Genomic DNA, 26,428 nt, shown 5'->3' with positions numbered 1-26,428 from the left:
CCTCGCGTTGACGGAACGGAGGCCAGCTGCTTCCTGCGCCCTGCTGGGTCAGAGCCGAGCGAACAAAATAAATAAAGTAAGAGCCAACATGGAAACGTGCAGCCGGAGATCCAGGGGCCGGTCGCCGGGGGCTGCGAGGCTGGCAGGGGCGCCCTGCAAGCAGGCGAGGCCTCGAGTCTGCGCCTGCAGGTTTGCACATCAGTCACGTGTCATTGCGGGCGGCGAGCTGCACCCCGGTGCCGGGTGGGAGGGGGCACCGAGCACCCCACTTCTACTCTCTTCTCCCCACCAACCATGCACTTACCTGCTCTTGCTGCCGGAGAGGAGGGACCGCTAGAGAGTGACTGGCCCAAACTCCTGTTACACATGGGGAAACTGAGGCCCGGGGACAGTGTGGGAAGGGTTCCGCCTGAGCTGGTTTCAACCCAGACCTGGCCACTTCCCAGCGGTGTGACCTCGAACTAGCCTTTCTGAGGGAAATCATCACTATGGCCCAGGTTGAGGTTAGAATTAATAAAATGTCACCAACGCCCAGTGCCCGGCCCTGTGGGTGCTCCTGCTCCCTCTGTCCCCTTCCCAGGCCCCGGAGCCTCAGGTCCTGACCCTCACTTGGGGCAGCCCTGCCCCCGGACCACCCCGAGTCCCACTGGGCCTGTGGCCTGAGCACCGCGCTGTGCTGATGGCCCCTGCAGGTCCCTCTCCTTACCTGCTGTGCAAATTCACCTGCAGGTGAGTGCACAGAACTGGGGGTCCCTGCCGCCTTCCAGTCCCTGCCGCCTCCGGCTGACCGCGGACACCAGACTGCCTCTCCCCATCTGCACCCCATCCTTCCTACTGTGGGCCGCATTGATTTAATGAAATAATCCCACAAACCACTGGAAGGATGCCTAATTACAACCACGCGCACTTCAGAGAGCCCTCGGAGCCGAGTGCCACCGTCACCATCTTCGCTGGGAGGCGACATCACTAGCCAAGTCCACAGCAGCAAGTACCCAGGGGCCCAGGGTGTGTCCCCCCCAGGGAGCTCAGCAAACCAGGACGGCAGAGTGGAGGGGCGCAGACACGTGCCGGGCGGCCCAGAGCACCCCCAGCCCGGCGGCCAGCTTCAGTCTGCTTCTGTGCTGCCCCTCACGGCCTCCGTGGCCACTGGGCAGTCTGCAGGCAGGACCGCTGAGCCTGGGCTGTGGGGCGCAGGGACCTGTAAACTTGCCCACCTTCCCCTTGGGGACAGGACCCAGCTGAGCACTCACACCCAGACGCAGGGTCTTCAGCCCTATTTCTGAGAAGGGGCTCAGGACAGAGGCCCCCGCCGTCCAGGTCTCGGGGCAAGGCCGGTCCCCCGTCTGAATGGCCATCTGTGCCCTTTCGGGTGGAAACCACAGAAAAAACAGATCCAACTGCTGTCCACTCCAGGACCCGAACCCTGAATCCTAAACCTCACCTGGTCTGGGATGGGGATCTCCCTGGCTACACCGCTCCTCCACCGGGGGGTTCACAGAGCAGGGCTGGGTCCCATTTCAGGTCCCAGGCTTGGGCGTAGGCCAGCCACCCCCTCATGACCCTACGGGCAGGTGCTCAGAGCTGGACGCTGCTGGGCAGCCATGGCGGGTGGCATCTCCGCCCTCTGGCCCCTGCTATTCCCGTTTCACAGCACCCTGTGCGGGCTTGGCAGGCCCCTCCCCGTCCCCTGCCCCCACCTGCGCCGTCCACAGTCCAGGTCTGACGGCTGCGCAGCTCGGCCATTGTTCCGGGGAGGACACCTCTTCGGGTTTCATTTCCTCTCCGTCGCAGGAGACGCGCGCCCTTGGCCAGCTCGCAGGGACAGCCGCCGTCCCCTGTGCCTCTGGTTACTGACCCCACCACGTCCGGGCTGGAGCCCCAGCACGGCTTTGCAAAGCCAAGGGCTGTTTCTGTCCCTGCCCAGGGGGGTTTCCCCTTCTGCGAATGAGGGCTGGTGCTGACGGTGCCCCCGGCCCCCCACCAAAGGGCTGGGTGACCGTTGGTGCAGCTGGTCTGTGAAGAGCCCAGCCGGGGCCTGGCAGGGTGTCATCAGCACCAGCACCCTGGCCTGGTCCCTGCGGGCCCCGCCTGCATCTCAAGTCACTGCCCCAAACACCCCTGTGCCTCGCTTCTGGGCCTTCAGCTCGCTGCCCCCGACTCTCCCCTCGGCGCCCCCGACACCCTCAGAACCCTCCCCATCCCCACTCCTGTCCGAAGCAGGGGCCGCCACGGTCCCTGGGCCACCTGGCCCTCGGTGCCCTGCCACGGCAGATGCAGTAGTCCCCAGTCCCTCCTGTGACCCGGCGCAGCGCCCCAGGCCTGACACGGCACGGACCCAGGCTCCCGTGGAAACTAACACAGACATCAGCCAGGGAGGCCGGGAGACAGAGCAAACGTCACACAGAGAGACACAGAGACACAGAGAGCCGGGAGAGGCGGGTGGCGTGGGTAGGCTCCCCAAGGCCACCCACGGGCACGGGTGGGGTCGGGACCACGGCTCGGAGTCCCCAGCCCCTGGCTCGGGCCCGTGCAGAGCAGTGACTGACCTCAGTCCCCTAGGCTGTGGGCCCGCCCTGCTGGTGGGCCTGGAGGAAGGGAGCTGCCCGAGGGGAGCCCCCCTTTGAAATTCCGTCTCCCCCATTGGGACAGGCACTGCAGTGCCTTTGCAGCCACTTAGAAAGAAAAGGAGCTGTGGGACCCGCCCCAATCCAGAAACACCAGGTGGAGGTTTCACCCCGAGGTGAAGCAGGAACCCCTCCCGTTCAGGGCTCCATGCATGGATCCCCCCACCTGTAGAAGACCCCCCCACCTACCTTGCCCCACCCCTGCCCAGACTGCCTCCCGGAGGCACTTCTTTCCCGGGCGGCTCCTGTGCGGGACGGCGGGGCTGTGCTGCCATCTGCCGGCCACTGCGAGCACCTGCCACAGAGCAGGGTCGCCGTCCACCCAGGAAGGGCGGGGACAGGGAGGGGAGAAGGGGCCGGAGAAAGGAAGGCGAGGAGAGAACAAGGGGAGGGGAGGGGGATTCCTGACGGGACGAACCTGGGCTTGCATCTTGCTGTGTGGCCTTGGGCATGTTACTCAACGTCTCTGGGCCTCGTTTCCTTGAGCTCCAGAAAGGCGACCACGAAGCACAGCTCGGAATAGCAACCGTGAGGTGTCACAATGCTGCTGAGGACACCGAGGCCGAGGCGCTGCCGGGGTGGACACCTTGCTCTGCGTGGCCCCGGCCGGCTCCCTGAGACCCACGATGTCCCACGTGTCACCTCACGGCTCACCTGAACCGATTGCTAAAATTCCCGGCACACCAAAGAATATATTACTTTTTGACGTCCTGACCAAAAAAAATAAAGAATATAATTTTGATTCAGGCACACTGGACAGCTATTGTGGTGGTGGCTGCTGTCATTTTTTCATCTGGCATCTAAGCGAAAAGGGGTTCGTGTCCCCGGCTGGTGGCTCCGCGGCTGGAAATTGCTGCCCAAGAGGCCGCAGGTCTTCTGCGTATCACCCTGGCTTCCATTTGGACGGAGAATGGCACGAAGACCCTTGGGGTCAAATAAAAAGTCCCCCCATGTGCAGGCCAGGTGTCAGGGTCACGCGACGCGTAGCGGCCTTGGTGTCTTTGGGGCAGGAAGGCGGGGAGAAGTGAGGCGGCCGAGGGACAGAAGAGGCCAGAGCCTCAGTCCGATTTCGTGCGTTTGGGACGAGATTTGGTGCTTGTGCCGCAGGCACGATGTGACCACACACCACTGCGCTGGCCGGAACTCCAAGTGTCAGAAACCCAGCAGTGAAACCGGGAGGGGCCCACTTCACAGACGGGGAACCTGCGGTCTCCCAGGGCCAGGGGAGGACAGGCCCGAGCTCTGCATCTGCTCCCCTGGGCGGGGCCCGAGGAAGCCTTTGGGGTGGCGATGCTTCCCTGTCTCCATGAGATGCCGGCCCAGGGTGCGCACCGCAGACCCATCACATGCGCGCTCAGAAAAGCCGTTTGGAACAAAATGAGCCCGAGTGCCCCCTGTACAGGGTTCTCTTGCTGGACAGTGGTCAGCGAGTATTCCCACGGGGGCCAGGACAGGCTCCCACCCCCGAGCATGCACCCCCACTCTGCTCTTTTTGGAGCCTTGTCGGCCCACAGCTCTTGTCTGAATCGGAAACCCCCTCTCAGGGGCTGCTCCCAGGGCTGGGTCCTCACTGGAGGCTCCTCTGGTTGACACGCGGGGCTCAAAGACACCACCCTCTGCCTGGAGGAAGATCTCTTTTTTTAAAAAAGTATATTTTATTGACAATGTTGTTACAGTGGTCCCACTTTCTCTTCCCTTTGCTCCCCTCTGCCCAGCACCCCCCTTCCCTACCCCCCTTAGTTCATGTCCATGGGGCGTGCATATAAGTTCTTTGGCTTCACCCTTTCCTATGTTATTCTTAACATCCCCCTGTCTGTTTTGTACCAACCGTTTATGCTTCTTAGTCCCTACACCGTTTCCCCATTTCTCCCCCTCCCCCTTCCCAGCTGCTAACCCTCCAAATGATCCCCATACCTATGATTCTGTTCCTGTTCTGGTTTGCTTAGTCGGATTTTGTTTTTATTTTTTAGATTCAGTTGTTGATAGTTGTGAGTTTGTCACTTTAGTGTTCATAGTGTTGGTCTTCTTTTTCTTAAATAAATCCCTTTAACATTTCATATAATAATCACGTGGTGATAATAAACTCTTTTAGCTTTACCTTGTCTGGGAAGCACTTCATCTGCCCTTCCATTCCAAATGATAGCTTTGCTGGATAGAGTAATCTTGGTTGTAGGTCCTTTTTTCCCATCACCTTGAATACTTCTTGCTAGTCCCTTCTTGCCTGCAAAGTTTCTTTTGAGAAATCAGCTGATGCTCTTATAGGCACCCCTTTGTAGGTAGCTCTCTGCTTTTCTCTTGCTGCTTTTAAGATTCTCTCTTTATCTTGAACCTTTGGCATTTTAATGATTATATGTCTTGGTGTGGGCCTCTTTGGGTCTAGCTTGTTTGGGACTCTCTGTGTTTTCTGGATTTGTATGTCTATTTCCTTCACCAAATTTAGGGAGTTTTCCTTCATTATTTTTTCACATAAGCTTTCAATTTCTTTCTCTTCCTCTTCTCCTTCTGGCACCCCCATGATTCAGATGTTGGCACATTTAAAGTTGTCCCAGAGGTCCCTAAGCCTCTCCTCACTTTTTTCAATTCTTGTTTTCTCATTCTGTACTGGTTGACTGTTTTTTTTCTTCCTTATGTTCCAAATCACTGATTAGAACCCCAGTTTCCTTCCCTTCACCACTGGCTTTGTGTGGATTTTCCTTCATTTCACTTAGCATAGCCTTCACGTCTTCCCTTATGCATTTGCTGTACTCAAGCATATCTGTCAAACCTGTGAGCATCTTTATCATCAGTGTTTTGAACTCTGCATCTGTTAGGTTGGCCATCTCCTCTTCACTTAGTTCTCCCACTATTGGGCCATACTTCTCTGTTTCCTCATCTTGAGAGGCTCCTGTGTTTGTTTGCCTCTGTGTCTTAAGTAGAGCTGTTGCACCTGTTACATTGTAAGGGGTGGAGCCTTAGGTATTGTCAGTACAGGCTGACCCGGTTCACCACGTTGTGACTCTGTGTGTGAGGGAGGGGTCTGAGAAGGAACAATGCTGTTTGCTTAGCCCTCACCCTTTTTCCAGGCACCTCTCCCACTTCTGTATGGGGCTGGCGCCCCTCTAGCTGCTGCCTTGGCCGTTGTTCCCAGAGTGTGTGGGTCTGCGGACGTTCTAGGACCATGGGGGCCCTTTAAACAAGTGAATCCTGCTGAGAGACCTGCAGTTTCTGCCTCCGCCCCAACGCCCACTGGTCTGCACAGTCAGAAGCAATGAGACTTGATTTTCCCTGGCGCTGGGACCGTGAGCTGTGCGGTCTGATAAGGAGCTGGGAACGCTCCCCGGGTGTCCCTCCTGACTTTTTAAAATGTGTGACTGTGCTTTCCACTGGCGTGCTGCTGTTGCCGCCACTGCTGCCACTATGTCACGTCCTCTCCGCCCTGACTGCACCCCTCCTACCTGTCCGGATGAGTATTTCTTCTTTATATCTTTGTTTGTTGACTTCCATGCAGTTTGATTTTTCTGGAACTTCTGGTTGTCTCTAGCTTTGAGATAGTTGTGTTCCTTAGTTGTGGAGGGAGACGCAGCGCGTCTGTCTAGGCCTCCGTCTTGGCCAGAAGTCCCTGGAGGAAGATTTCTCAGAGCTGCGCTGTCCTCTGAGCCTCAGCCCCCCACCCCCATCCTGCACAGAATGACAGACCTGTCCCCTCCCTGCCTCCTCTCAGCAGGGGCTCCCAGGGAATGACAGCCAATCCTGTCTTGTGATCTGCTTTCAGGAGGAGCAGGGCTAATGGGGGAGGGAGCTGGGACATTTCTGTGGGAACCAGCCCCTGGCATAGGGCCTTGCACACAGTAGGTGCACAACACACTTTCGTCGAGTGAATGAATAAATGAGGGAACGAATGTGTCTTCTTCATCTGGGTGCCCCCAGTGGGCAGTACTATCTCACAGAGAAGGAGGTAGGAGGGATCCGAGCAGGAAGGAGACAACATAGGGATTTGGGGCTTTAGGGTTATGAATGAGGCCCCCCAAAGCTGTGTCTGCATTCTAACCCCAGGACCTGAGACTGTGACTTTGGAAAAAGGGTCTTTGCAGATATCAGTTAAGGATCTTGAGATGAGGAGATGACCCTGAGTTTTGGGGGCTCCCAAATCACATGGCTGTGTCCTTATAAGAAGGGGAGGGTCGCAGACACACAGGGGTTAGAGGAGTCGGCCACGTGACGATGGAGGGGAGACTTGGGTACTGCAGCCCCAAGCCTGGAACCCCCGGCGCCACCAGGGGCTGGAAGAGGCAGGAAGGACTGTCCTCAGAGCCTGCGATACCTTCACTCTGCTCTCAGCCCCCCAGTCTGGTAATTTGTGATGTTTGCCCCACCAACCCAGGGGCTGCTCAAGAACACAGAGAAGTTTCTCCACAGCCCACATCCACAGGCCTCAGTCCCCTGCGGCCCTCATAGGTGTGGGGGGCAGTGGCCCAGGGCCCCTGTGCTCCCCTCAGCGGCCTGGGTTGCCTCAGATGGTGTTGGGTGGGGCCACTGTGGGGTAGGAGAGGCAGCAGTGCCCCCAGAGGCCACCCTGGAGGAGACACCAGGGAGCGCCTGGAGACAGTGGGTCTTGGGGTCCCTGCCTGGGGGCCTGCCTGGGAGGGTGGTGAAGGCAGGGGCTTGCAGGTGGCACTGCTGACCCCACCCTGCAGCTGGGTGGGGTGACGTTGAGTAAGCTGTAGGGGCCTGGCCAGGGCCTGCCGTCTGGCTATGTGGCCCAAAGACAGAATCTAGATGCAAAAGGGAGGGGTCCCAGCTGGGGCCACCCCCTCCAGAAGCCCCGAGGGAGTGGGACTTCCATCCTGGGAGGAGCTGGAGCCCCTGGACCACCTGGTCTGCTCTGGGTACTGGGTCACACTAACTCCACCACCCAGGCCCCCATTGCAATGGGGGACTATCTGCCCAGCCACTAGAGGGCGGCTGGAAACCGAGCCCTGGCTGGCTGCTCTCTGTGCTGGGAGAAGGAAATTGGCCGGCCAGTCACTTCTCCCTGGGAAGGCCTTGCTGGCCCACGTGGCCGGCAGAGTTTTGTGTTATTCCGTTGGGTTCTGAGGGGCCAGCTCATAGTCCTGTGGAGCAGCAGCTGGGTTTTCTCTGCCGTCCCGTTGCATGGGGGTGGGTCCCAAGCACAGCCCCTCCCCCCCAGGCAGGCTCCTTGCCTTGCACCCCAGCTCCCACAGCATGGGTCACAGGGGGGGGGGGGGCCAAGGCCTGAGCTACAGGAGCCCCTTCTGCTGCACAAGGACGCGCCCCCACTGGTGCCTGTGTGTCCCCCTTGCGGTAGGCACTGTGGCAGCCCCAGTAGGACAGCGGACCCGCAGTAAGGACACACACGAGAACAGTAAGCCTTTCTTCATTCCAGGTCGAGGTGGATGGGGGAGCAGGTGAAACGTATCTGAAGATAAAGGCCTTTCTAAGAAGGTTAGAGCCCGCCCCCAGCTTCCAGTCCGCGGGGCGCAGCTGCGATTTGAGGAGTGGCCACGAGGTGGCGCCATTATTCTGCGGACGCCAACTGCGCTCTGCGTTTTCAGGGTGCATCCTGACAGAGGAGCCCCCCACACCCCACTGGTCCCCTCAGTGTATCGGGCCAGGGTGGGGCAACCCATGCCGCTGAGGAGCTGGAGGAGCGGGCAGAGCAGCGCAGCCTCAGCAGCCCTACCAGGAAAATCGGCTCCTTCCTCTCTCTGCCCCACTGTTTCTCCCAGTCCCCGGCGTGCACGTGTGTGTCCATGCGGGCGCGTGTCCAGGCTTCTGTCTGGGGGTCTTCCTGCCCCTCCCTGCACCCAGCCTCCTTTCCCCTTGCACCCCTGGGACCTGCAGACACACAGCCTCAGCCTGGGTCCTGCCTGGGGTCGCTGGGGGGCCTTAGGAGGGCGGGCTGCGGCCCAGCCCAGAGCACGGGCTGCACAGCCAAGGTCACGGGGCGGGCTGGGCCCGGGCCTGGCAGGCACTGGGCCACAGGGGGGGTCAGGAGGCCTGGGCCGGTGGGGAGGTCCTCGCGCCCCAAAGGCTGTGATGGCACTGGTGTCCCTGGGCATCAGAATGTCCCCGGGGCCTGCACGCACTGGCTTGATGCTTGAGGCAGATGTGAGGTTGGAACTGTGCTCCCCATTTCCAGGAGGCAGAGGGGGCACGAGAGCTGCCAGCGCCCCTGAGCTGGGAACAGGCGGATGGGTGTGGGGGGCTGCGGGGAGATGGATGGATGATGGCTGGATTGTCGGACAGATGGACAGATGGGAAGATACAGGGTTGGGTAGATGGATGACTGGAATTGCCTACCCTTCTCAGCATAGGCCAGAGAGGTCCCCAGATACAGGCGTGGTCCCTGCCAGCTTTGACCGGAGGCCGTGGGAAAGGACGGCTTGGCTGTGAGACTTGGACGAACGGCCCCAGACTCAGTTCCCTTTACAGGGACAGAGGCTGTTTCCTAGGCCCAGTACAAACACCACAACCTGCTGCGCACGGGGGTGAGTAGCACAGCCCCCAGCAGCCCCTGGGTTCATCTCCGGGCTTTTCCTCTGTGTGTGACCCCGAAGCTCTGCCCAGGCCCGGATGGCGAGGGGTGGGGCCTCGGTGTGCACCTGGCTCCAAGGATGCTCCCCGAGGCCACTTCCCATCACAGCCCCGAGAACAAAGGCTTCTGCCCACCTGCCACTCCCTCGCCTCCAGGGACCTCAGGGAGGCCCACGTGTGCCCAGGGCCTGGACGCGCTCCAGCCAGCCAGCCTCGCCAGAGCCGCTGAGGCCATCAGTCCCTGCGCAGATGAACCAGCCATCTCCTTAATGGAGTGTCAGGCCTGGGACTTCCAGAGCCCGCATGAATAATGCAGGCTGAGCTGCCTGCCACCCAACCAGGAAATGCTGCTCTCATTTTTTTCATCTTTCCCTGAAAGTCCTCCGAAGGAGAAGGGGTGTTGGGCTGGTGTAGGGGTGGGGGCACATTCATGGGCTCCGAGAGCAGGAGCTCGTAGAGACTTCTGGGAGCAGGTTCTCAGCCCACACAGGTGGCCCGCTTCCTCAGTGGCCAGATCCAGGGTCAGGGGGTGCTTCTGACTCCTCTGAGGGCACACCTGACATCCTGTCCCACCCCACCCTCCACTGCTGTCCAGGTTCCTGGCTCCGAGGTCCCAGGCATGGGGCCACACTGGCCAGGTGACAGCCTGGGCAGGAAGGGCTGGGCCAGCGGAGGCTCACGGGCAGCAGCCAGGTGTCTGGGCTGGAGGGACAGTGAGCTCCGGGCTGCATCTGGGAGGGGCAGCCTCCATCCTGAGGAAGGAGGGCGTCCCCAGGGCCTCGTGGCCTCGTCTGAGCTGAACCTCCCAGGCGTGCGGCCGGCTCTCACACACCTGCACCACTGCGGAGTCCAGGCTCCGGCCACCACGCATGCACTCCAGCCGGGACCCAGGAGGCGGCAGGTGGGCTCCAAGCTGAAGCCCCACACAGACACTGTTCTGCCCGCAACAGCTCTGCGCACTGTTACGGGGCCGCCCCTGCCTCTGCTTCTCTGCCTCACCTGTCCGTCTGAATCCCCCTCACCAGTGAGGCAGTGCTGCCTGCCTTGCCTCCCCTGCCCACTCCCTCCTGCACGGACCCTGGCCTCTCCCCACTCAGCAGCCTGGGGCTGTGGGGTTACACCTGCCGAGGACGTCACCCCCACCCTGCAGGGTCCCCAGGGTGGCACACAGGCCCCACCCATGAGGCTCATGCTCCAGGGATGGATGCAGCACTGTGGCGAGGCTGCTGCGTGTTTGTCCCCGTCTCTGAGCACTACTGTGTGAGTCTCGCCAGGGCCGGCAGGTGGCCGCACAGGAGGAAGTGGCCCTGCCCCCGCTCCTCCCCAGCCCTTTCCTGCCCCGGCTGCCTTCCACCCTGGCCCCCAGAGGGAGAGGCCGGGGAGCACAGCTCTGCCTATCCAGGTCTTTGGCTGGGCGGGGTTGCCCCAAGTTGGGCCCATAGATTATGTCCACTGACCCTACATGACCGTCCTCGTCTTTCAGGGGCAAGACAATGAGGGCAGTGCTACCCCTCTCCCCACTCCCACAAGGGCACATGGCCAGGAAGCCGCAGAGCTGGGATGCTGGGCGCTGACCACTGGGCAATCCTGCCTCCTACCCCTCGGCTCTCCTGGGACCCCTCCCCCGCACGGCCCTCCAGCCGAGTCCAGTGTGGTCCATTAAACCCCACGTGAAAACAATTTGTCCTGGAGACAAACACAGAGGCTGTTTTGTTAAACACAATGGCTGCTCTGGGGGGTGGGGGGCATGAGACACTCACCCTCTTCATGGCCGGGGCCCCCGAGGGCCCCCCTGAGAAAACCAAGGCACGTGAGAGGGGGTGAGGGCAGAGAAGGGGGTGAGCTGGCTGGGAACCCCACATGGACACGTGCAGGACAAGGCCGACCCCAGAGGGCTCGGCGAGTGCCCAGCACCTTCTCAGGAGCCGGGATGCTGATAAACAGATCCCCTCGGGGCTGGGGTCTGTGCTGACGGGGCGTCGGGGCCAGAGGGCGGTCCCGCTGGGCTGCAGACCAAAGGCTCCCTGACCTCAGTTCTCAGGTGGGGGCCTGGCCCAGCGAGCGCCCGTCTTCTGAAGGAAGCACTGGAACCCTGCATGGCCTGCTGGGCGGGGGCTACCCTGTGGGCCGCCTCGTTCTGAGACGGTCGTCTAGTTACTCTGCTCACGGGGCCCGGTCTCCCGAGAACCTTGTGCTCTGGGCGCACAGCCTGCGCCCGCGGACGGCGGTCGAGGCCCCGTCCCTCAGACGTCTGAACCGCTTGCCGCCCGTCGCCAGACAGATGGCGGAGAGACAAACATCGCCGTGGTGCTGTCGGCCCCCCAGGGGTGTCCGCGTCCCACACTCAGTGACAAACGCATGCTGGTCTAGGCCGCTGTCCCCCTGTCTCGCCCACACGGGCGATGCTCTATTTAAGAGATGGGTGAGAGGGCCTCTCGGCGGGTTCAGCTGGTCGCTCTGCCTGACCTGGCCGCTTCCCCGGACACTTGTTCATCAGCGTGAGATGTAAGTCACTTCCGGGGTGGCTCTAACCAGATAGCCCAATAGTCCCGGGGGGCTGCAGCCGAGATCACCGTGTCGGCCGGGCTTGCTCCGCCTGAAGGTGCGGGGAGGGGTCTTCCCCACCCCCACGCCCAGCAGCGCCTGCGGCAGCCGCTCTGCGTGTCCCCAGTGTCCTCCCCATGTGGGGCCTATGTCCACGCTTCCCCTCTGTGAGGACGGACCCCACTCATTGGCGGGCACCACGGGGCCTCATCCTAACCACTGCGTCTGCAAAGACTTTGTTTCCAAGTAAGTCCCATTCCGAGGCCCGGGTGCTGGGACCGTGACACTGAGGGACACAGCGGGCCCATCACTTGCCGGCCGTGCGCCCTGGCCCGGCAGAAGTGGGTCTCCGTGGAGCTGTGCAGCGTGTGGAGCGGGGCCCTCAGGGTCATAGGAGCGTCAGAACCGGAGGTCTTGTAACGAGAGACTGGTCAATGCTGCGCAGTGGAGGGCGGATTTCTATTTCTTTTTTGGGGAAAAAAATGAGAGAGCGAGAATCGATGCGGAGCGGGCACTCGGCTTTTTGCGCCCCGTCCTCCTCCGCAGGGTGCAAGCTCAGTGAGCCACTTAAAGCTCCCATTAAGCGGGCGCCTGTGCTCAGAAATAGGATGATTTCTCGGCACTTACTGCTCAGACCTCCCACTCCACAGAGGAGGCAGCTCCCCAGGAAGAGGGCAGTGCGCTTCGGGTCTCCCCGTGACCTCTGTCAGGTCGAGAGTTACACTCACAACATGCTTATAAATACTGGCACTCAGTGGGGACCCCGTAAACATTTGCTGCAGGGAGGGGGTGGGGGGGAGGGAGGGGAGAGGCAGGGACGTGGTTCAGACCCAGACTCTGCGGGGACCGCACCTGCCGCCCACACCCTCCATCGCGGGGACTGGGACCCCTGGCTCAGTGCGCAGCCCCAGCAGGAAGGGCCGGCATCACTGGCCCCTGACAGTGTGGGAAGCATTTGACTTTATAGCCCTGCTCTTTCCAGCAACGTCTATGGACCGGAGCACAGTCTGAGGGAGGCGATGGAGAGGAGGGAACATGCCCGCCACCAAAGGGACCAAGGATGGGTTCGGGGGACGGGGCCACTGCTTTCTCCCACCCGAAACGGCCACAGGGAGGCGGGGGCCGGGCATGTCTGTGGGGCTCTGTGTAGATACCCTGGGGAGGCAGGCAGCCGTCGGAGCCACCCAGGTGCGACGGGGTCCTCAGGAGGTAGTGAACTCATGGTCCCCAGAGGCGTGCAAGCGTAGTCTGATCAGCCGATGTCTGAAAAGCGCCGATGGATATAAAGTTGGGGGCGGGGGGATGCCAGGCACCGGAAGCCACCACCAACCGGAAGGATGCAGTGGCGGGGAGGTGGGGCGCAGCGGTGTTGAGGTGAGTGTGATTTGTGTTCCGGTGGGGACGCTGCACCCTGGTCACATCGTCACTTCCCTTCTCCAGCTGGGGAGTCTCGGTCACCCGTCTGAGGCTGACAGGCATCCCTCTTTCCATTTCACGGAGAGAGCACAGTGTGGGGCCATTTGGGGAGCTGCGTCCCCCTCTCCAGCCTGCGTCTCCAGATCAGAGAGCCCGGGTGGGAACCCACAGGCAGAAGTTGCTGGGCCCCCAGCGGGTCCGTCTGCGGGCCAGGCCCGCACAGGAGGGGGAGGCAGGGAGGCAGGGCCAGAGTCCTCCGTCCACCCAGGCAAGGTGTTGTAAAAATGCCGGGAATGCTGATTGCTTCAGCCTGTGGGGCGAGGCAGCGGGGGCCTAATTGTGCCCCCCCCCCCCAGCCCCCCAGCCCCCCAGCGCCCTCCGTGTGAGCACAGGGCCTGGGCTCTTGATTGGCCGCCAGCCTCCGCCCTCCAGCGGTAAGATCAGGGGGCTGCATCTAGCGCCCTGCCGGCCCCCTGATAATGGGGAGCAGATGATCTCAGAGGGGCCCGAGTGGGGAGGGCTGCCCGGAGTGGCGGCTGGTGAGGGGTTCCCAGAACCGGCCGGCGAACGTGGCTCTCTGAGCATGGCGATACTGCCGCTTACCAGAACCTTCCTGGCGCTGCCCTGCCCTGGTGGGTGGCACCGAGCATGAGCACAGTGAGCGATGGCAGTGTGGAGGCGGTGGCCGTGCTGTGGAGAGCAGGAGATGGGGCCCGCGGGGAGGGCCACCAAGGGGGACAGACGTGTACACCAAGGCTGGGCAGGAGAGGGCGAGCACAGCCTGGGCACAGGCCGTGGTCCGAGCAAAGGCCCCGAGGCAGGGGGCCCAACGTGTCTGAGGCCGGGCCAGGCGACAGGCACAGACGTTTCTTGAGGCTGCTGCAGCCGCTCCAACGAGAGGAAGCCACTCTCTCAGCGCTGGAAGCCTGAAGTCCAAACGCAGCGAGGCAGCGGGCTGTGCTCCCTCCGGAGGCATCTGTTCCTCGACTCCTGCAGCGCCTGGTGTCGGCCCGCACGCCCTGGCTTGTGGCCGCATCACCTGGGTCTCTGCCTCCGTGATCACGGGCCATCTCTGCGCCTGTCCGCCTACAACTGCCCTCGGCCTCTGTCTTCTAAAGACATCGATGGCACTGGGGGCCCACTGGGCTGAGAGTCCAGGACGGTCTCCCGTGTCCAGGTCCTAACTCAGCCCCTTCCACAAAGGCCTTTTTGCTAAATGAGGCCACACGAGCAGGGCCCAGGGGTTAGAATGTGGTGTCCAGTGTGCTGTGCGCAAGGTGCCAATGGGCAAGCGAGGACACCTAGGGACTCCTGGGGAGTGACGAGTGCAATTCAGCTGCACAAGAGGGCCCGGCAGGCTGGGGAGCTGTCAGCACTTGTCCCCACGGAGCCTCCACACTCCTGCTCGGAGAGCGCCCTCTGCAGCAGGGGCCGCTCCCCGCCGCCAGCCTCTGGTGCTGCAGCCCGCCAGGGCCTCACTGCCCCTGTGTCCCTTTCCTAGTCTCTGACAGGCTGTGTGACGCTAGAACCAGGCCTGGCAGGACCGGCCAGAGGGCTATGTGTCATCGTCCCTGAAATCGGGATTCCCTGGTGCCTGCAATGGAGGGTGTGGCTTCTCAGACTTGGAGGAAAGCAGTGTCCCTGGAGGACAGAGGGTGGCCAGCAGGCCAGGGGGATGCTCCTGATTCCCAGCCCAAGAGGGATGAAATGGGGGTTGGATCGAGCCACCCCAAAAAGATAATCATCATGACTGTAAGTGTCTACATGCTTCCGCAGTCCGTCTCCTTCCGGCCCCACAAACGCACAGCGAGGACAGAGGTGGAGCCAGGAGTCGCGGGCCTGGCCCAGGGGCCATTCGGGGACTCTCTTTAAGGAAAAAAACACACAAAATTATGAGTGCAAAAAGAGGAACACGGGTGAATATTTAATTACAAGTAGGAAGAATCACAAATGTTACCCATTTTTTTAAATTGGCAAATACCATGCATATTTTTTCAAACTCTGGGCAGTAACGTGATTTTCATTATTTGTTTGATGCTATTTCTTTTTTTCTAAGTTTTAAAAATTCTGTCTTCCCGCATTGCATCTTCACGGGGTGGCTCTGCAATGCCACGTTGCACACAGAGCCTGGACAGATGACTCCAGCACCCCCCCGTCGAGCGGGTTTTAATTTGTTTTTGACAACCGGTGGCTTGTGTTTAGCGTCACAGCTCAGTGTTGGCGACGCACCAGGCACTGCGCCGTCTGTGCCCCGCGCTCACGTGGTTCACTCCTGGCTGCTAATCAGATCATTCAACACTCCGAGAGCGCGCGCTGCCGCTGTTCAGCGCCGTCTCCTCCGGAGACGTGGCCGTGGGCACCACCTGGGCCCCCTCCTGGCTTCCAGCGCGCCTCTCTGCGTGGGAACGTCGTCTTCTGGCTTCACTGTCGGCCTTTATTTCATTCTGGCCATGGAATCTGATTTTTTCCCTCCGTTCCTTAAGAGATAAATTCAAAGTTGACAATAAGGTACCTTTGATGTCAATCCAAACCGGGAATCTGCAACTTCTCACTTGTTTTATCAAATCGCTCCAAACTGTCTGCGCAAATTACAGTTCAACCAGCACGTCTGAGCTCGGTCAGCTTTTTGAAGGAGGCGGCCCTCGGTCTCTGCCTGTTCGTCTGTCTCACCTGCGCGTCTGTCTCTGTGTCCTGTCTCACCTGAGGAGCTGCCCAGGGGCTGGTATGCGGCCGGACCCGGTCCCCTTGGCTCACAGGCTGGGTGGCTTGATGGGAGAGCGTCAGCCCTCACTCATGAGACCGTGATGAGGAGCATGGCTGCCACCGCCCCAGCGTGTCCGTCCCGTCCAGGGTGCTGAGGTCCAGCTGGGGGATCGGGAAGGGGCCTGACCCCCAGAGCCATGGGCCCCTGCTGCCTAGGAGACCCGGAACCCCCCGGGGACCTTGGGCAGCCTCCGCCTGGGCAGAGGGCCAGGCTCTGTCTGGCAAGTGGCCGTGTCTGGGGTCCTGGCAGGAACACCTGGGTGGGGGGGGGTGGGGGGGGCAGCCTCAGCTGATTTCTCTAAAGAGGAGACTGGAGACCCTTGTAGGATGAAGGCGCAGGTTTGAGAACAAACAGGTGTGAGGTACAGACCCGCCCTTATGGCCCCACTGGGTGACCCCAGGCAGGTGACTTAACCTGTCATGCCCGTAAAGGCAGAGCTCGCCGAGCGGCCGGCCAGGGCTGCCTGAGCACTGGACGGAGGCCATGGGTTCGCATCCTGAGCCCTCGCCCAGACGCCAGAGTGCCCGTCCCTCGCATTCCCCAGATGGTCTGGCCGTGCAGACCCCGCTACGGCGGCGTCTGGGCGGTGCAGCTGCGGCCCTCCTGGCGGCCGCGGAGCTGGGGCAGCTGTGCACCAGCCCTCGGCCTAATTGCTTGAGGATGCTTCAGCCTGCAGCTCTGCTCAGCCTCCCGGCAGCGCCAGCATAGCCCAGCCCCAGGCGTCCCCTGAGCCCCGGGCAGGCAGGGACTGGGCAGGCAGCTGGGTCTGGCAGCAGGTCACCAGAACCATCAGCCCCCACAGGCCAGGAGGTGACGTCTGGGGAGACCATGCCCACAGAAGCCACCCCTTCCTTGCCCCCGCCCCTCCCGGGGCTCCTCCTGGCGGGCACAGCCAGGCTCCACCCAAGAGGCAGTGGAGGAAGAGGAGGAGGAGAAAGCAGGCCCGCCTGTCGTTGCTCATCACTCATTTGTGAAGTCACCTGTTTATTCAGCTGCGGTCACTGAACAACGCCCGCCCTGACGATGCTAGGGCCCTAAGCCCCCAGAACCTGTGCACAGGGGACTCGGCTAGTGGGACCGGGTGATGGATCTTACGATGGGGTGACTACCCCGGATTATCTGGGAAAGGCTTTCCAAGGGCTGGGCGTGGGGGCACAGAGCCCTGAGCAGACGCTCCAGGCAGGAGATGGGTTAAGGCCAGGTCGTCCCTCACAGGGGGACACGGCAGAGGCAGTGGCCGGACACTGGGGTGGAGAGAGGAGAGGAGGAGGAAGAACTGGGAGAGGAAGGAGCACAAGGAAAGGAAACCAGGTGCCTGGAGATGACCGTGACTAGACACCATTGTGGCCGGGAGGCCGGGCATCAGGCCCCGAGAGCACCCAAGGGCGTCTGTCTGAGGGCGTCTGTCCGAGGGCGAGAGGGAGAGGTCTCTGCAGGGCGTAAACCTGCCCGTGACCAGCAGGTTCCTTTCAGACCCGAGGGCTGGTCTTCTGTCTCTGACGGAACAGAGGGATGTGGGGTTACTACCCTCAGGCCCTCGGCTCCTCCCCCCAGGCTCCTTCCAGCATCAGACGAAGAACAGCGTGGCCCTGCAGGGCGCCCACGGGCTTCCGAGAGCAGCCGGTGACCCCGCCTGGGGACAGAGGGCCTGCCTCACGGGGCGAGGACAGCCATCCAGGTGCGTGTGGGCACGAGATGGGCACGCCGACTTGGGACAGGGCTGTCTCACGGGGCCCCCCTCCTGCAAGGCCAGGGCGGCGCCCCCTCCGAGGGCACCACAGGGAGGAAGCGGGTGACAGAGATCAGGATCGAGAGGAAATGGCCCTGAGTGGGGTCGCAGCTCTGATCCCAGCAGCCCAGGTGCCAGCACCGCGGCCTGAGGCTGACCCCCTGCCCGGTCCCCAAGCCGCGCCAGCCCACGGGTCCAGGCCAGAGGGCTCTCCCGGAGGCGCCCGAGGTGGAGAAGCGGCCGCGACGCCCTTGCCGTGAGTGGCAGGCAAACAGCCTGCGGTTTGGGGGGTTTTGCAAAGCCGGTCTCTGCCCCCACCCTCGCACGTCTCCGTGAGCAGCGTGGTGGTCCCGGGTGTGGGCGGCCCAGACGCACTGCCGGCCTCCAGTCCTGCCTCTCACCGCTGGGGCGTCCTGAGCGAATCGCTTGTCCTCTCTGAGCCTCGGTTTCCTAGCCTACGGATGGGGGCCCTGACCGCTGAGCACTCACTGCGCATCCAGGTCACGTGAGCGGAGAGGCCCACCCCACGGCCATGACCACCAGGTGCTGCTGTGTGCCCGGCACCCTGCCCTCTGCCTGGGACCTCAGTGCTGACCCGCTTCCCTCGTGTGGAAGGCTGAGGCCGAGGGGCTCCGATGGGGCTGCCCCTTGCGTGCCGCTGGCCTCGGTCCTCAACGTCACTTCCCCACGGTCCCAGGCGGGCTTGATGAAGCAGCAGGACCTCCTGAAGGAGAGAGGCAGAGCCATGTGACAAGGAGGGGGGCGCCCGTGGGGGGGTACGAAAAGCGGGGACGTCTCTTCCATCTAGCACAGGGGTCTGCACCCATGTTCCGGCCTTTAGACCTTCCTGTCTTTGAGGTGGCCGCCGCCCAGAGGGAGGAGCCAGGGTCCTGGGTCCGCTGGGCCCCCACCCAGCCCTGCATAGCAGGGCCCGCAAATGACGCGCCACCCCATCAGCCCTCAGCCTTGGCCCCCACGATCTCTGCTCTGGGCTCTCTGCTCTGGGGTCAGCCTCAGGGACTGCCCGGCCTGCCCACCGCCAGCCTCCCTCCTTCTTCCTCCCCCTCTTCGGGCAGCCCCCCGGGGACGCAGCCCCGTGCCCCGCCCCCACAGCCTCTCTGGCCCTGAGCTGGTTTCTCCGTTGTGACCCGGTGCCCTTCTCCAGCGTGTAAAGCAAACTCCAGGGAGTGTGGGGAGGGGCAGGAGCGGACGAGGACTCTTCTCGGGCCCCTGGGCTTATCCGTCCCACTCAGCACGCGTGGCATCACCATCCATCAGCCCCACCTGGCGGGGTTGGGGGAGCTGGAGACCCCCCTCTCCTGCACCCTCCAGCAGCCACGGCTCTGCCTGAGGTGAGGTCACTGGGTCAGGTGAGGCCCCCCCCATCTGGCCCCCGGGGCTCGGACACTGGGCACCGCTCCTGGCTGACCCTAAAGCTGGACCTCAGAGAGCCAGGTCACCCGGGGTGAGCTGCGGCTTCTGTCTCGGGAGGAGGGCCGGCCCAGGCTGGGGGTGGCCACTGCCGGGCCTGGAGCCGTTAATCTGTGCCTGCAGGGCGGGGTGCACCCAGCTTGCAGCCTCTCCCAGACCTGAGGGGCCATGGGTCCCTTTTCCCAGGAGCTTCGTGGGATCCACACGTCTCAGAAGACAAGGGGCCACTCGGAGTCTGGAGTCGGGAGCGAGGGGAGCCCTCCGTGGGGCGCCTCCAGGCTGGCCTGGGGAACTCCTGGAGACCGGTGCTGGGGGCAGCAGCCTGTCCCACACCTGTTGCGTCCCTGTTCCTCACCCGAGGCTCACCGAGGCCCTCCTGGGTCAGTGCCTCCCGGGGCGCAGGAGGCAGAGGTGGGGCCCGGACCCAGGGACCCCGACACCAGCCCCGGCTCCTTCTGAGGCCGACGGGCGAGGGCAAGGCGTGGCTGGGGTCAGCCTGGGTCCCCTCCCCTCTCCTCTGAGCGCAGGGCACAGGGCGGGACTTCCCAGAGAGAACGCTCTCAGCAAGACGCAGCGGCTTCTCCTCCCGTCGGCGAGGAGCCCGAGCTCTGTGGCTGGTCAGCCCGGCCAGACCCGGCAGGCAGCCGAGCAGCCCCAGCAGAGCCGGCCCGTCCAGCCAAGACAGGAAACCTGCACACTGGGGAGCAAGGGAAAGGCGGCGCTGGGGCTGGGGTCCCCTTCCCGGCTGCCCCTGAGGGTTGCATGCTGCTGGGTCACAGCCTCTCTGCCTCGGCCTCAGTCTCCACAGCAAGAAAATGGGCTCAGCGACCCCTCACCTGTCAGGACGCAGAAAGCCCGGCATTCAACACCCAGGTTTCAAGGACCTGTGAAGAGAAAGACGCCAACTGCACTTGGGGGGCTGGTTCACAGGGTCCTCAAATTCAGCAGCTCTGGGGATGGGGGAGCATGTATTTTTAAAGTATTAAAAAAAAAAAAAGATGATAAACAACCCAGATGTTTGCTTGACTCCCTCCAAGAAAACCCATGAAATTAAAATTGCTCTGAGCCAACTTAACCAGGGACCTAGCTTTACCTCCATCAGAAGATACTTTCTCCGAAATATCATCGACACGTTTCCAGACAGGAAAAATTTACTGTTGTTAGCTTTAGACAAAGATTATGCTAATCTCAAATCCAGAGCCAAAAACGTGCTCCGACAGCAATATGGATGTTATTTCTTTCTGGGTTTCCTCCCGTGTTTGATCAGCAGATGCAAAGCAAAGTGCTTCTCGCTCCTAAGGGGTTCTGCAAAGTGCCAGGATCTAATTAAAACCATGGGCTGGAGATGATGTCGGTGGGGCGGGGGCGTCCTTCCGCTGAAACTCTCTCCCTGCTCCCTCCAGCCCCCTCAGGTGGCCCCAAGTGCCTTCTCACCGTCACCTTCGCCTGAGACCCCTCAATGCCACTCCATCCTGGTGACCCCTGGCCCCACAATTCACCAGAGACACCCTGACCGTCCCTTTCTGCTTGAAAGGCTTTTAATTCACTGGGTCAGTCCTCCGTGCCGCCCGGGGCCTGCGTGGTGCTGTGCCCTGCAGAGCTGGGTCAGCATTCAGACTGTGGGGTGGGGGTGGGGGGGTGGAAGAGATGGACACAGATAAGAGGGGGACAAAGATCATGATGGGGCAGAGTGGGGGTGCAAATGTTCCCCAAGGAGGCCCTTGAACCTCCAGGTGCAGAGGCTGACGGGAGACGACCCCAGAGAGGTGCTGGCTCCCTGGGGTGGAGACCAGGAGACCACACTCATGTGTGCAAAGGCTGTGGACCTGCAGGAGCTCAGAGTGGGTGGGAGGGGCCGAGAGGGGAGGGCCTGGGGATGGTGCTTGGTGCCAGGCTAAGAAACCTGCCATTTGCTGGGCAACCTTGAGCAAATCACTGCCCCTCTCTGGGCTCAGCTGCTGCAAGAAAAGGAGTGGCCTCCCCAGCCACCTGAGGTGAGCAAGTGACAAAAAATCATGCATCCCCCGCGGGCAGGGCCCTGGGTGCCTGCTCACCGCTCCATGTCCAAAGCTAGACTGCTCCTTGGCACACCCCAGCCACGCAGTCAAGATTCAGGGAAGGAAGGGAGGGACAGGGAGGAAGGGGGAGGGGGACATATGTTTCGCTTTTTGCAGAGAACCCGGAGCTGGTTGAAAATCACTGCCTGAGATTCCAACACCCACTCACCCCCCGCCACACTTCTCAGTGAACTATCTCAAAAAGTGCTCGTTTGAAAAAAACCAGACTCCTGAGGGGCGGGGTGTGGAACCCTCCAGGTTTCCCTGGCAACATCTGCCCGCATCCGGGATGGGAAGTGATCTCATGGGGGACCCGGGATCCTGGAGACGCCTTCCGAAGCGGGACCCCTGGCAGAGGGGTCACCCACGGTGCCACGTTGCCTTCCTCACGGCGTGTGCGCTTTCCAGGGCGAGAAATGGAACCTGGCCACGCGGATTCATTCTTCCCGGACTTACCTCCACTTAAATAGCGCCGCTGCCCCTTGGAGCCCCTTGCCCTGCGTAATGTACTGCTCTTGACGTGAAATCAATCAGACCTTGAAGGAAATAGATCTGCAGGCCTGTCCTCGGAGACAAGCTCCCGCCCTGCACCTCCACCTTGAGGAGCGTTTTCATCACTAATTCCAGGTGCGCATGTGCCTGCGTGCCCAGGCTGGGCAGCAGAGGGCAGTCCCCGTCCTGCACTCCAATCCACTTCTTCCTGCTGCTGTGTGTCCTTGGCGAGTTTCCTAACCTCTCTGTGCCTCCGTTTCCTGGTCAGTGAATGGGGTGGCCTGTCACCTCACCAGGTGGTTGACCTCTCAGTCACCGGGTTGGCAGGAGCAGCCCCCTCGCACCCTACCCTGGTCCACCTCCTCATGTGAATCGGGGTGCGGGGGGCAAGAAGGATAGTTTATCCTGGTGGCTGCCTCAGGCCACAGTTCTCCAGGACTCTCCGTCACTCACAGACGCCAGGCGTGAGGTCAAGGGGCCGAGTGGGGACCCAGCCTTTTCCAAGTCTCTTGGCAGCTGAGATGGGGTGTGGCCTCCAGGATCCAGGTGCGCCCGCAGGCCCCGTCCGTGCCGATGCACCCCCCTCAGAGCTCCCTAAGTGCTTCCTGGAACCCCGCGAACCCGGAGGCCTTTTCAGTGTTCACACCCTTGGGGTGGGGGGTGCAGAGCACTGACCACCAGGTGTGGGTTTGAAAGTGTCGGGAAGGTTCGTCCCCCATGCAAGCCCTTTCCCTGGGGGGACTCAGGCCAAACTCTGCTTCGTGTGGTGGCCCAGGCACCCCCTGCTCCAACCCAGGGGAGAGAAGAGCTGACAGTCCCCTTCCAGGCAGGGGACCTGCGGCCCAGAGGGGCAGCACCTTGGCCAGCTCTGCAGACCTGGGACTGGGTGCCCCCCCAGCCTGCGGCAGGGTCTCCAGACTGGAGAAGAGAAGCCTCTTCTGCTGGTGTGGTGCCCTGGGGCCCCTGCGGCCTCCAGCCACCCCCAGTCCTGGCGGGCGGGCCCCCCAGCAGGAGAGGCGATGCTGCTGCCCGGGTCAGTCCCGGGGCCGGCCTTGCGGCTCCCTGGAGGCCACCTGGGTCCCGGGTCCCAGGGGTCACGCTGTACAGCCAGCGCCACCTGCGGACCATGGGGTGAGGTGACAGTGGCAGCCCAGGGATGTGGGGCACTGCACCCGTCCCTGGTCCCTGAGTGGGGGTGATGGTGATGTGGGGGTCACCTCATGCACTAGGAGGAGGAAATCGAAGTGAGGTTCACAGAGCAGGGCTGCTCTGAGGAGCCAGGTCCCTGTGCCCCGGCCCCTCCCTGTCCTTCACTGGAGGAGGGTAAGTCCTGCCCTGCTGTTGGAGAGGGGGACCCCTAGCTGAGGTGTGGCTGGACTGCGGTGGCCCTAAACTTTCCCCACACCACAGGGATCTCATGTGAAAAGCAGAAGGATAGCACCTTTGTAAACCAAAGCCCTGAGGGCTGATGCCCCGGTGATCCTGATGAATCCAGCTAGGACTTTGGGTTGCCAGGCTCTCCCGAGGCACCCCTCTGCAGCCCAGGGCCCTGGGGGTGCCACCCCAGGCAGGCTGGACCCCAAGAGCTCCAGGGCTGGCTATGGCCTGCAGCGTCTGGGCCCCCAGCCCAGCCAGCACCCTGCCTCTGTGTGTAGTGGGTTCCCGCGTAAGACAGGCTCCTCCGCTGGCGCTCGGCTGGGGGAGGTCAGCGCAAGCTCTGTCCTGGCTGCGAAGGACCCAGTGTCCCTTGGTGGTCACTGCGGGCCTGGGCCTTGGAGCTGAAGGGGCCGTGAGGGAACTGGTGGGAGGCACGGGCGGCCACATGGCTCTGTGGGTGCCCAGGGTCCCTGGTGTCACCTGGCTCTGATCCCGGCTTTGGCTCTCTCTCCCACACAGTTGAGAAGGATGGTCTGAGAGCCTGGCGGAGCAGCAGTGGACAGGTGGGGACAGACCCGGGGGTGCCATTCTCTCCCTCGGGGGGCAGCAGAGGCCACCCTCTGGGTTTTCCAGATTCCAGAGCGGGCTCAGCAGGGGGCGCTGGAGACAGTCACGGGTGGGGTGGCACGAGGCTGGGGCCTGGGAGACCCAGCTCTAGAAACGGGCCTGGCTCTGGTATTGGGTCTCTGTGTAAGTCACGGTTGCCTCTGTCGCCACCTGTCTGCCTGCCCCTCCCACGCCCCCCTACACCCTCCAGGAGAATGCAGGGGGTGGTCCCCCCAACTAGAGACCTTCAACACCTCTGCTGTGGGCCAGGCCAACTGGTGCCCCTCTGCAGCCCTACAGGCCACCTGGGGGACAGCACAGCCTGGACTTGCAGGGATACTGCCTGTGGACAGGTGTCGAAGGCCATGGTCCCCACCGCCCTGCAGAGTGGAAAGGCTTGGGAGAGGCCCGGGTCCCAGAGGCAGGGCTGGCTCGTGGGCTTGCGGGGACCTGGACAGTCAGTCCCACGGGGTCCTGTGCTTAGAAAGGCCCCTCTTTCTGTAGCTGCCTGGAAGTCACAGCACTTCTTAATTTCAGAACAAGGGGCCAGTGTTCTCACTTTGCACTGGCCCCAGGACTGCAGCCACAGGTCCCTGCGGCGGGACAGTGGGGGAGCGGAGGGGACCTCTGTCCCCAGGGACAGGTCGAAGCCAGAGGCCTCAGCGACAAGCAGGATGGGGGGCCTGGGGTCTCCCTCACTCACTGCCGCCACCGTCCCCCTGACCCCGGGGAGCGTGGCCGGGTGAGGAGCCATGACTGAGTGGGAAGGTTAAACCAGCAGGCAGTGGCGGGGGAGAGTCGCGGTGGGGGGAAGCTGTGTTCCCAGCTTTCAGGGGCAGTGGGTGCCCAGATGGGGCGGGCCGGGGTCGGGGGATAGCCAACAGAGGGCGACCATCTGCCCCGCGGGGCCCAGAGCTAAGGAGCCCGGAGTGCTGAGCACAGAACGGCAAGAGCCGGGTTTGGCCATACGTGGTAGGACCAGGACACCCTGTGGGTGTTCTCAGGATTTCAAACCTCGGGGAGAAGCAGATGCCCCTGAGCCTTGTTAGCAGCCACCACCCAAGGGCGTGAGCAACCCAAGGGCATGAGTGAGGGGCGGCTGAGGCCGGGCTTTGATCCTGGTGGAGACGCATTAGGCCCAGGGCAAGGACCCGGGCCACTGCTGGCTGCGCATTGGCTGAGGTGGGTGGAGCGCAGGCACAGCAGGGCCGCTGTCCCCAGGTCGCACAGACTGTGAGCGCCATGGGGACTGGGACTCCCCACGATGCGGGTTTTGCGGCCGCCTTCGGGAGTTGCCCACGGCTCTTGGTTCTGCCCGGAGCTCCCGCTGCGGCTGCCCACGGAGCACCCAGCCCACCTGGAGGAGAGCACAGCCGGGTGCTGAGGCGGGGCCCAGCCTGCACTTGGATGGCCATCCCTCACCCGCACTGAGACTCAGTTTCCCCACTCGGGAAACAGAGACCCGAGGAGGCTGCTGGCAGAGCTTCCAGAAGGTCTGGGGAGGCCGGGGGCGCGAGGGGGGCGGGGAAGGAAGGGCAGGATCGCCCCTGCGCCACGCCTACGAGTCCCAGTCAACACCCCAAACACGCGGGTCTTCCCGGATCCTGCTCTGGAAGGCCCGCGAAACCCGGTGTCCGGACCGCCTGTTCAGGGCTGCCGGCCAAGGTGTGGGCAGCGGGTGCGCCACTGGGTCCTCCAAGGGCCGCGGGGCCGCGCGCCCCCAGGGACCTCGAAATCCGTCGCCTCCCTCCATCGCAGCTGCACGCCGCCCGGAGAGCGACGTCGGGCCGCACGGGGCGGCCAGGAAGGGGAGTCGGGGGAACGACGGAGCTGGAGCGGGGAGCCGGGTGCACCCCGAGTCTCTTCCTCCTAAACTCGCGTTACTAACCGCGACCCCGCCCCAGCGCGCCGGGTCCGACCTCGGTCCCGGCCTTCTGCTCCCTGGCTTTATGGCTGGTTGTCGGGGTGGGACTGGGGGCTTCGGACGATGTGCCCGAATTTCTGCCCTGTGCAGGCATCCTCGCACCGCGCTGGGTCCTCCTGGGAACTCCCCACCAGTTTGTTTCCTCCAGCCGGCAAATTGCCGGGCCCCCCACTGAGCTCTGCGGGCGGGCGGGGGGTGGGGGTGTTGGAGGAGGCGGGCCCTGGGACCAAGGACACGCGGGTTGCCGCCAGCCCTTGGCCGGCCCACCAGCCCCAAGCATCTGGCTGTCCCCTTGTCCCCAAGCATCGAGAGTGGAGGCGCTGCCTTGGGCGCCCTCCCCGGAGACAGCAAACCAAAGCCCGGGAACAGAAAACCCCGACCCAGTGATGGAGGCGCTTTATCCTGCTCAACATGAGCAGGCGCTGCAGGCAGGCAGCGGGGTGGGGCGGACAGAGGCGGCCACGCCCCGGGACCCTTGAGTCTTGTGCCCAGGCGTGGGTCCGGGCCGCTCCTGGAAGTCAGGCCTGGGGCGCCTGCGCCGCTGGAGGCCGGCCAGGTGGGGGTCGGAAGCAGGCCTGGGGCCACTGGGCACCAGGAATCCCGCTCTCCCTGCGCACCCCCATCCCGCCCCGCGAGCGTTGGACTGCGCTGTGTGTTTAGGGTCAGGCCAGCCAGGGCGCGACCACGGCACTGGAGGAGCTTCCGTGAAGGGGACAGCACCTTTCACAGGTGCCTGTGTCAGCGGGCTGACCTCGGCCCCACGCATTTGCAACCACGCCTCCCGATCCAAGGGACAGCTGACATCGGGGAGCCGCACCCGGGGACAGGGTTTGCCCATCACAAGGGAGGCGGAGCAAGCTTGAGACTGATCTCTCGGGCCTGACACTGCGGACCTTTGTCTGTGGGCGCAGCTGTGGGCAGGGAAGGGCC

The sequence above is a fragment of the Furipterus horrens genome, unplaced genomic scaffold (assembly GCF_987537825.1).
Source record: "Furipterus horrens unplaced genomic scaffold, mFurHor1.1.pri manual_scaffold_2, whole genome shotgun sequence".
NCBI lineage: Eukaryota > Metazoa > Chordata > Mammalia > Chiroptera > Furipteridae > Furipterus > Furipterus horrens.
This window is presented reverse-complemented; position numbering follows the sequence as displayed.